This window comes from Neolamprologus multifasciatus, chromosome 7 (genome assembly GCF_963576455.1).
Source record: "Neolamprologus multifasciatus chromosome 7, fNeoMul1.2, whole genome shotgun sequence".
Taxonomy (NCBI): domain Eukaryota; kingdom Metazoa; phylum Chordata; class Actinopteri; order Cichliformes; family Cichlidae; genus Neolamprologus; species Neolamprologus multifasciatus.
In genome coordinates, this window is record NC_140445.1 from 52,163,844 (window position 1) to 52,175,030 (window position 11,187).

At 39.5% G+C, this 11,187-nt stretch overlaps 1 pseudogene across 1 annotated transcript; it reads right to left on the reverse strand.

The window, feature by feature from the left end:
- Positions 1-2,773: 2,773 nt before the first annotated feature.
- On the reverse strand, positions 2,774-11,110 carry LOC146515332 (UDP-glucuronosyltransferase 2C1 pseudogene; annotated as a pseudogene). Its single transcript, XR_014874893.1, has 2 exons — positions 6,759-11,110; positions 2,774-4,460 (listed from the first exon to the last, which is right to left on the reverse strand). The product of XR_014874893.1 is annotated as a UDP-glucuronosyltransferase 2C1 pseudogene (transcript).
- Positions 11,111-11,187: the final 77 nt, after the last annotated feature.

Consider the following 11,187-nt stretch of genomic DNA (forward strand, 5'->3'; position numbering starts at 1 on the left):
GAGAGACAGTGATGCTGTTCTGGTGGTCCAACACTTTGCTTAAGCTGTTTTCAAGCATGCACTGAAACACTGAATATTGATAGACATCCCTAAACAGAGGCGCATGTGAGAATGTAATAATTGTCATAATTGTAATATATATTGGACAGGACATCTGGAGTGTTACCTTACCCCATCAGATGTTAGTATAATATACTAAACACGATACTGTTTCTCATTTTCTTTCATCCTTATAACATGATGTAATCAGTTGTTTGGACTCTTGCTATTATTTACTATGCAATAAGAACACTTCCTATCAGCCAAGACTAGCAGAAAAATCTAATGTTAATCAGTATAATGTCATTTTGAGCTGAAACTGTATTTTCAGAAATTACTGTTTTGCAAAAGAAAGTTACTACTTGCCTCGAGTGATTCTTCTCTTTTCTTTTTATTAAAAAAACCAAATTTGTGTTTGTTCATCATCATAACTACCGGTATTCCCACATTCAGTGCCCGACACGCTTATGGGTGTATTTAACCACTATCTTTGTTATGCTTTATCAAAGTCCGCTTTCATTCACGGTGATTGCGGGGGTGGCGCTGACAATGTTAGTATTTTTTGGGGAAGCCTCAGAAGATAAGAAGTATGCAGTAAAAAAGATGATCCACTGTTTCATGATACAATAATTATCACCATTCTTTTTACATTAGGGCATGTCTTGTCAATTTTCTAATATGCTTAACTGATTTAAAATTTTTATTTATATTTTTAAGAAAAAAATCACTTTTTTGTGGAGCTGGAAACTAGATAGAGAAAATGTGACAATCCCCCACACTCAGACCAGGATTTGTTGTTGTTTATCAATGGGCTGAAACCGAGCAACAGAATGGGGATAAAAGGTGATTTAAGTGACTTTGAATGTGGCGTGATTGTTGATACCAGATTAGCTGGTCTGAGTATTTCAGAAACTGCTGAACTGTAGCAGATTTTCCCAGAGTTATAGAGAACGGTCAAAAAAAGAGAAAATATCCACATCAACACATGATTGGTGTTTAGGGGTATTACACGCAAGTGCATCACAGCAAAAGAGGTAAACAAATGGGCACACATACATGACATTTAATTAAGTTTCCCTGTGGCTTTCTGTGAAGGGATGATTTGCAAAAAACAACCCAAAAGGCTGAAAAATAAAGCAACAGCTGAATTGCAAGAAAACCTTCAGTTGCATTTAGGAATGGCTCGAAGCTCATTTCCTCCCTTTTGTAACAACGCAGTATGGGGTCACTGAACTGGACCCTGTTATACAATCACTGGTCTTTGTCAGTTCCTTTTTCTTCAGTTATTTGTCAAACAATGTGACTCATGTGCAGTTAATTGTACTAACAGACCGTACAAATAGTTTGTGCTCCAGTTTTGGTGAATGAAATTTCAGCTGCAGTAATTAGCAGGCATCTGTGAATGTACAATACAAATCTGAGTGGTTGTTAACCTTCAATGAGAGGTGAGTAATAGTTAAGCAAATACATAATGTAGTTTGAGTCCTGTGTCAGACTAGCAATCTCTCCAGGGTGTACCCTGCCTCTTGCCCCAAGGTAGCGAGGATAGGCTCCAGCCTCCCTGCGACCCTGATCGGGAGAAAGCGGAAGAGAACGGATGGATAAACTGATGATGTAGTTTGCACCTCACAGTGCTAAGAGGACATCTGCTTTCATTTAAGTGTAGGCTAGGAGAAAATAAATGTCTCACCATAATTAACCCACTGCTACTGAATCTGTCCCTCATCCCGAGTCCACCTGGAAAATCACTGACTATGAGAGCCACAAACAAAAAAAGTAAGACATGACATCTGTTGTCAATGTGCAGTAGCATGCACACAGGACATGCAATTACATCTGTTTGCTGACTGTGAGCGTTTTTAAATCATTTTTGTCTTCATAAAGCCCACGGATCTGACAAACAGAGTAAATAAATAGTAAATGAACTGGTAGAGTGCTTTTCTACTCTATTTGAACACTCAAAGCAGTTTATATAAGCCTCATTCACACACATAGTCCTAAAAACTGTTTTTGTTTTTGAATGTGTAAATGCTTTTTGTCTAACCTTCACATACATTCACTGTCTGACAAAACGCATCAGGAGAAACTCTGAGTTCAGTATCTTGCCTGAGGATACTTTGACATGCAGACTGGAGCAGCCAGAGATTGAGCCACCAACCTTCTGTAGCAGATGACCTGCTCTACTTCCTGAGCCCAGGGGCTGTCATTAAAATCCTGCAGAATCCATTTTCTTCATTTTTAAAACACAAAAGGACATAAATTGAATTTCTTACAAATTGTTACAGAATGGCACGTCTACTAATGCAGGACTGGACTGAGCCATTATACATAAAAATCAGCTTAACTTAGATAGGTGCAGTGTGTCTTGTATTGCCATCTAGTGCCTGGTCAGTAAATGGCTTAAGAGCAGTACACATCACCGACATAATTCTTTAAAAATGTAAGCAGGAAACAATGAAAATACAAGAGAAATTATTAAATAGAAAATACTAGAATCATCTTTATTCACAAAGCACTTTTCAAAAAAACAATTTGGTGAAAAACAAGGTGGGGCTTGCCCAGCTTTAAAGTGATTCGCTTCTAGAGTTGATCCATGTGTGGATTGATTTTTTTTTTAATGATTCTTCACCATTCGAAGATATCATAGCTTCACAAATAAAAACCTCGACTGAAATCAGAAACATCCAGAGTTATGCTCTTGATGTTCTCAAGATAAATATGGCAAAGTAAAATGCTTTCACGCAATTAGCACATGGCTGGTGCAGAGGAAGTTTTTTAGATTGGATTGCTTTTGTTTTTCTGATCATTCACGTTTAACTTTTTTTCTAGAAAAGATCATTCTCCACACTAGCCTTAGACATGACACACAAATGAGCATCATAAGCAAAACGACGGTCAACAAAAAAGCAATGACATCAAGAGACTTGTACACAAACCACGACATTTTGTACGACTGTGTCTGCAGATGACGGGTCCCTTTATGTCTTATAACATATTCTATCCAAAACACTGCCTGATCCAGAGGTTTCATGGGCTGATCTCTGTGCAGCCTGGAGAGCATCTGCATGTTTTCCCTGTAAGTGGAATTGTAAAGAGCTGTCATCAGTGCCTCTGCAAAGCTATCTCTTTCGAGCATAGCGATATCCACAATCACAGCTCCTCCTTTTGCTTTGATCCTGGAGAGATTATCGGGCTGATCAAAGAATAAGGGCAGTCCAACTATAGGCACCCCGTGGTAAATTGCTTCCTGAACTCCATTGGTGCCTCCATGGGTCACGAACACTCTAGTTTTGGGATGTCCTAAGAGATCATTTTGTGGCAGCCAGTTGACTAGTAACGTGTTGTTTCCCAGGTTGGTTGGCCTTTGTCCTATATACCTCCATATAACCTTCTGAGGAAGTTGGGCAAAGGCTGCAGCAATTTCCTCAGTAACATGTTGAGGAAGCTTTGCAACTAAAGTCCCGAGGGTCATCACAATGACTCCGTGGTCTCCAGAGCTCTGGACAAATGTCTCCAGGTCATCAGGAAGCGCTTTTGAGGGTTTACATTGAAATCCACCCATGTAGACAATATTTGGCAATGTTGGACGTGGGAATTCAAAGACAAAATCATTTCTCATAAGCCATATATCAGCGTCCAGGAAAAACGTTGAGTAATCCACATCAGGCCCAAAGTACTTCATAACAACCGGTTTGTAGTTTGTTTCTGCCATGTAAAACAATGTGTACATGCCAATAATGTAACTCAACATATTCGTTATTCTCTCAGAGAAGGTCATCTTATCTGTTAGCTCTGTTCCAGTAAAAGGAATGTATGCCAGAGGTGAGGGAGCAATAAGGAAGTGAGCCTCGCCTTGAATGGTCCATCTTACATTGAAAACCAGAGGAAGCTGAAGTCGGCGTGCCAGCATGGCCCCGCAACCGATGCCAGGGTCAGTCAAAAGCACATCGTATTTAGCAGCATGTAAAGACTGCATCAGCTCTTTGTCTTCAAACATCTGAACGATTGTTTCTCTCATCCCTTTGTGAAACTGAGTGAACTGTTCTACAACCACATTCCGGATCTGAATTTGAGTCCAGATGCGGGACCAAGAAGACGTAGGTTTTCCCTGAAGCAGGATTTCCAGCTGTTGAAACAAATATGTTTCAAAGTTTTCCTCAAATCCACTAGAGTAGGGAAGTGTGACAGAGGTATAGAGTGGAGATTTCTCACTGATGTACCAGCTATCAGATGGCCGAATGACAGTGATCTCATGACCGTTGGCATGCAGTTCCTCTATGAGCACTTTCATGTTTATCCAATGGCTTCCATCCAGTGGGAACACCAGAATTTTGCCCCCAAATGAACCGGGTGGTTGAAATGAGAGTAGCGTAAAGAGGATCAAAGGTAAATAAAACATCTTCATGACGGCCCTCGGATACCTTAAAAATACACAAAAACAAGTCGGTAACACAGTACTGCCTGATCATTTTTGTATAATTTGATATTTCCACTTGATATCTTGACTATATATATGTCTACTCCACTGCAATAAAGAGACAAATAGTGTTTACTTCATTGCAATATTTGAAACCCAAGGTTTCTTTTTATCTATCAGAGATTATAGAAGCATGCTGTGCCCTAGAATTGGGGCTCCCTGTAGTGTTTCTGATGTTTAAGAGCTGTGTGGGGATTCCTCTACTAATCTTCTCACAGGGATTCACTAAAATAATTTATGTAGATCAGAAGAGTTCAAATTATTTAGTACTTCACAAAACTCAAACGTCCTCTAAAAGACTAAAGAAACATGGCAAATATGGCAAAAATAAACATATGCATATTGTCTTTTTTTGTTTTTGTTTTTTTTATTTATTGTTGGAGCACCCAAACCTTAGAAATCTATGGATTAAGATATTTTGTTGTATTTAAAGCGGTTTTTAAAAAGCAGCTCAGTTTAAACTCATAAAACAGGGCTTCTTATACCTCACTGCATCAGTACTAACAGTATTATAACATCAGACATTAAAATAAGTTTTATGTAGGCATTTTAACTTTGGATACTTTGAATATATTTGCTGATAGTCTTTGGGTTCTGTGAGAAGCTGGACACATATGTCCATGTTATGGACCACGCCAGGGTTTGGGAAACTCTGTGCTGTGGAGATGTGCAGCTCAGACAGGCAACTGGGCATTAACTGGTCATTCCCCACAGCTGGACCCACAGCTTCCATGTGGGGATGTGCCACACAACCAGCGCTGGACTGCTAGTCCACATTCCCACTCCCTTACAGTGAAAAATAAAAAAAACTTTTATACCAGCCTGAAAAATCAAGGAAGTGGTCATGGACTTCCGCAAAACAAGAACTGATCCCCCTCCCCTATCCATAAAAGGTGACTATGTGGAGAGGGTGTCCACCCACATATCTGAGGACCTATCCTGGTCCACAAGCACATCAGCCCTAGTAAAGAAAGCCCAGCAGCGCCTCCATTTCTTGAGGGTTCTGAGATGGAACAGGCTGCAGACTGAACTCCTAGTGTCCTTCTACCGTGCCACTATCGAGAGTGTGCTGGTGCACGCTATCCCTGTGTGGTACGCTGGTTGCACAACAGCTGACAAGAAGAGACTACAGAGGGTCACCAGAACTGCAGAGAAGGTGATCGTCTGTCCACTCCCCTCCCTGGACTTAATTGCCAGCTCAAGATGTCTCTCCAGAGCCAGGGCAATTATAAAGGACCACCTCCATCCTAACCACCACCTCTTCAACATCCTGCCCTCTGGAAAAGGCTCAGATCCATCAGGTGCAAAACCAACAGACTAAAGAACAGCTTCTTCCCATGGGCTGTCAGAACTCTTAATGCAAGCTAAGAGTGTGTAAAGACTTCCCCAACACATCCACCCTGACACTGCTGTTGATCATCTATGTGCAATATTTCAGTCTTTCCATGTTCTGTGCAATATTTTTGGCTCATGTGCAATTATTTTGGTCCCAGTCTGTTTCAATGTTTCCTACACATACACCATGTATATAGTTCCACTCACATATGTATACATATACACTGTTTTTAATTTTATTCTATTTATTTAATTATTTATTTATTTTCCGCCATCGTTGTATATTGGTTTCTCTTCTTCTTACTTTAGCACCTTTGTGGTTCAGCTACCCAATTTTGCTGTGCAAGAAACTGCACAATGACAATAAAAAGCTCTAAGTCTAAGTCTCTAAGTCTTCATAGTTCTCAGAGATTTAAAAAATAAAGAAAGGGATCCAGACAGAAAACTCAAATCAAACAGTATAATTGTAATTATCCACACCCACGCTCAATTTCACAAATAAAAATCTTGCACCAGCCTCACTCTTCATAGCCACAGGAGGGAAAAAACATTCTAGAAATTTAAACTGTAATAATTGAATTAAGTTCTAATGAAAAACCGGCTCTGCGTCATTTTGGTCCACAGCCTATATATAATACAACTCCAACTGCAGTTTGCTTGCGAAAGACCACACTGTTTAATAAAATCAAATCCAACAAAGCTAGTTCTGACAGTTAAATCTGCCTTTAAGATCACAAGAAAACAAGTAGGCGTACCACTCCATAATATCTAATTATAGACGTTTAATCATCCAAAATTAAAATAGTAAGACTCACATTGTCAGTTATATACTACTAGTGATATTTTATCATAAAGTGCGGGATGTTTCTCCAAACATATTTACATTTTAAGCTATAGTAATACTTACCCAAATGCTTCGAGCAGGGAACCCCAGGTTCAAGTTCGCTATCACGGTTATGCAATGTTTGGTGCTGTGTTAAATCCACCTTCTACACGGTGTACTTATTTGTGTTATACAAGGCGTGTACTGGGCTTTGAACTACTACTGCCAGAGTTCATGTTAGCTTGTAAACAGAACAGATGCATGTTTTCTGCCATCTAGTGTCCAATCAGTGCATTACTCTGTACTGCTCGATTGTTTACCTAGGCCAGAGCATTAAACTGCATGGGTGCATGCAAAAAAGTGTTTCCACAGCCTAAAATTACCAGAAACGCGACCCGATTATCTCTATGAGATCAGTTAGAAATGTGCTTATTAATGCAGTCATATTATCATTGAGATGGTTTATAGGTGTATAGAAGTAAAAGTTCTGAATGTTTAAACAGCAGCTGTGACTCATATAAATGGAATAACTTGGTTTATATGCACTTATAACTTAGTCCTGCTTCTGAGTTCTGTATTTTAGGTCCTGATCCTTCCTGGCTCACACACGGCATTATGACAGAATGAAAATAGCCAAATGCTCCAAACTGGACAGTGCTTCGTATTGATAATGGGTGATGACCCAAAGCAAACTGCAAGTGTTTCCCAAAGGCAAAGAAATGGGATATTCTCCAGTGACCACATCAGTCACCTGATCAAAGCTCTTGAGCTTAAATCGGGTGTTTTTCCACTATTAAATACAAGACTGAATGCAGAAACACCCATAAACAAGCAGCAACTGTAAGTGGCTGCAGAGCATCTAATTGGAAATGCTAAAATGTCACTATAGCAACTCAGAATGATAATCAGTAGTTTGTATAGCTTCTGACTATGAATGTCTGACATCATTGGTGCACACTCCTAATGAGAACACATGATGTCCTGGGTGATCTCTTTCCATATCTAGACCAGGGAACCACTTAGATCCTGCACAGGCTGACGTGCAACTCGGTGGACCAAAATGTAATGTCCCAGAGGTGCTCTATAGGGTTTAGCGTAGGGTCCAGTCTATGGTTCAGTTTCTTATTCCTCCAGGAAATGCCTGCAGACTCTCACCACATGGGGCCAAGCATTGTTGCGCATCAGGAGGAACCCAGCACCCACTCCACCAGCATAGGGTAGTAGTTAATGGCAGCCACAGTGCAGTTGGCTAGCCTGTAGAGGTCTGTCCCTCCCTACGTTATTATATGCCTTCAATGTAACAATGTTAAAGGCAGCAAAACATTCTTTTTCACGTGCGTCTGTCACATATGCACAGGGTGAACTTGCTCTCATCTGTGAAAAGTGCAGGGTGCCAATGCTGGACCTGTAATTCTATGACAAATTCCAATCTGGTTCCACGGTGCTGAGCCGTGAGCACGGTGCCCACTTGAGGATGCCAGGCCCTTGTGAAGTCACTGTCTGATTGCTTGGTCAGAGACACTCACACCAGTGTCCTGCTGCTGGAAGTCATTTTGTAGGGCTCTGCCAGTGCTTATCCTGTCCTTGGTGGCTGATGGGCCCAGCTCTCCAAGTGTAACTGCTTGTCTCCCGGAATCTCCTCCATGCTCTTGAGACTTTACTGGAAGACAGAACAAACTCCAGTGGCACATATGCCATACTGGAGGAGTGGGACTACCTGTGAAACCTCTGTAGGGTCCAGGTATTGCCTTGGGCTACCAGTAGTGACACTGACCCTATAGTTAAATGCAAAAGTAGTGAAAAAACAGTCTAAAAATATGAGGAGGAAAAAATGTCACCGGCCTCCACCTGTAAAACCATTCATGTCTTGTCATTTGTCTCATTGATGCCCCTCTAGTGCACCATTGTTATTTTCATTAACACCAAACATTGTTATCATCCAGCATTGGCTATTTTAACTGATATCAGCTTATCAGCCAATGAGATAACATTTACAATAAGTAGTGGTTTATCAACGGTGTCACATAAGTTACACTAGCTACATGTTTAAAGACAGTGTGATGATATTCAAGACCTAGAAGACTTTACTAAAATATATTTACTTTCACTGAAGATTTATATGTTTTTTAGGAAATAAAGAAGCGAATAAATAATGACAAAAACAAAAGTAATAAAAATATATGGGCCAAACTGTTGACACAGTGACTATAGGCTCAAAATTTGCTAATCAGTTCTTTTAATCTGTTTGACACAGGACAGATACAGAAAATCTTTACCACTTCATTCGACAATACGTTTTATGTATTGGCTTTTGTGCATTTCTATACTTTGTTTTGTCATATTGTTGTTCTTTTATTTAACTATTCTACATTAAACTATGTAGTCGTGTTTTCTCTTATATTATCTTATCTTGTAGAAGCCAGGCAACACTCATAAGACCACAGGCTTGAGTATGTAAATTAGTTTGTGGTTTTTTAATGATTCACAGGTTTGCTTTGCGTGACAGTTAATATGTGCTGTTGTGCCACAAATATTCACAATTCCCAAACAGCTGATGTAGCTACATGTCTGACTGGTATTATACACTGACTAATTATACATCTGATTGATAAATAGTATCAATACATGTATATGCATATCAGGACAAAATTATTACCCCCCATGAAATTTAAAGTTTTTGTCAAAATTGACCTGTGCTTTTTTAATAGCGCAAGAGACTGTCAACATAGCACTTCCTGAACATACTATTTTTCATTAGACTGCACAAATTATTTCTGTTTGAACACAATAACAGTATTAATTCAGAAAAACAAAATTGACCAGGGTCAATATTATTATTCTCTTGAGAAACAGACTGTTTTATTTAGCCATGGTACAAACCACTGCTGTACGATGATGTTTTAACTTTGTGATGCTCAAAACTTGAAAGATTTAGATAAATTTAGATAAAACTGCAGTTTATCTTTCAATTTACACACAATATAAAAACTTCAGAAATATCACCAGACATTCAAAGAGTATAGCACAAAACAAGATTGGCAGAGGTAGAAAGTAAAACTGGGGAAACATGTGTCTAAAGGCCCCAAACCAACTGCTAAGATTCTAGTAAATACCTTAGCTGAGCCTGCAATTGTAATTCAGTTCAATTCAATTTTATTTATACAGCACCAAATCAGAACATCAGTCACCTCAAGGTGCTTTATATTGTAAGGTAGACCCTACAATAATACATACACAGAAAAACCCAACTGTCAAACGATCCCCTGTGAGCAAGCACTTTGGCAATGGTGGGAAGGAAAAACTCCGTTTTAACAGGAAGAAACCTCCAGCAGAACCAGGCTCAGGGAGGGGCAGCCATCTGCTGCCACTAGTTGGGATATGAGAAGGAAGACAATTGTAGTCTTAAAGAAGAAAATAACTAAATCACTGCTCAGGAATGGACCCCAAGGTTTCAGACCAAGAAAAACTCTGCTTTTGCAAAACAGACACCTTCATGCTAGACTGGAGTATTCCCAGGACAACCTGGAGAAAGATTATACTGGCAGTGTGCCTAAAACTAGAGCTCTTTGGCCACAGAGATGTTGCTTATGTTTACAGAATAAAGTGAGAGGCCTACAACCCAAAGAACATCATCCCCAGGGTAAACACGGTGGTAGGAGTATTATGCTATGGGGAGACTTCAGTGCGTCAAGAACTGGAAATCTTATCAAAGCAGAAGCAATAATTAAGAAAGAATGGTGTGTGAAGATTTTTATTTAAAAAAAAACCTCAAACAGGAAAATGTCCGCGTCATAACTTTACCTTCCAACACAACAACGACCTTGAGCATAGGTCGCTGATGGTGGAAAAACTACAGAAGACCAAAGTGAACGTTGCTGACTGGCCCACACAAAGCCCTGAATTGTATCCCACTGAAAATCTGTGGGGTGAACTGAAGACCAGAGTCCCTGCCAGACAGCAGACCATCACATCTGAAGGAGCTTGAGAGATTTGCCAAAAAAGAATTGATTGCTCAAGTTTTGCTTGTGAGACCTGGTGAAAACTACAACAAATGACTCCAGGGTGTTATCCAGCAAAAAGAATACACAACTGCCTGTTGGCAATAGGGAAGCTAATAATTTTGACCATGGTAGTTTCGTTTTTTCCTAAATAATTTTATTTCTATGTGTGAAGTAGTAACCATCCAAAATAAAACTAGGTTGTCTGTGTTTAAGATTCTTTGCTTTGTTTAACAGCATATAGGAAATACTCTTTAAAAAACAACAACAACAACAACAAAACAAACAAAAAAAACATGGGGATGGGGGGCACTAATTATCTTGTATAACACTAAACCTTTTCATGCTGTTAAATGGTTCGTTTAAGCAAAAGTCACAACTATGACTCCATCTGTACTGGTGCGAAAATAAATATAAAATAATGTAAAAATATTTATGTACGTATGTGGTGTCACAGCTGTCAAAACGCTGCTAAGAGTCTTTGTGCGCTACACAGGTTTATATAAAGCTAACTC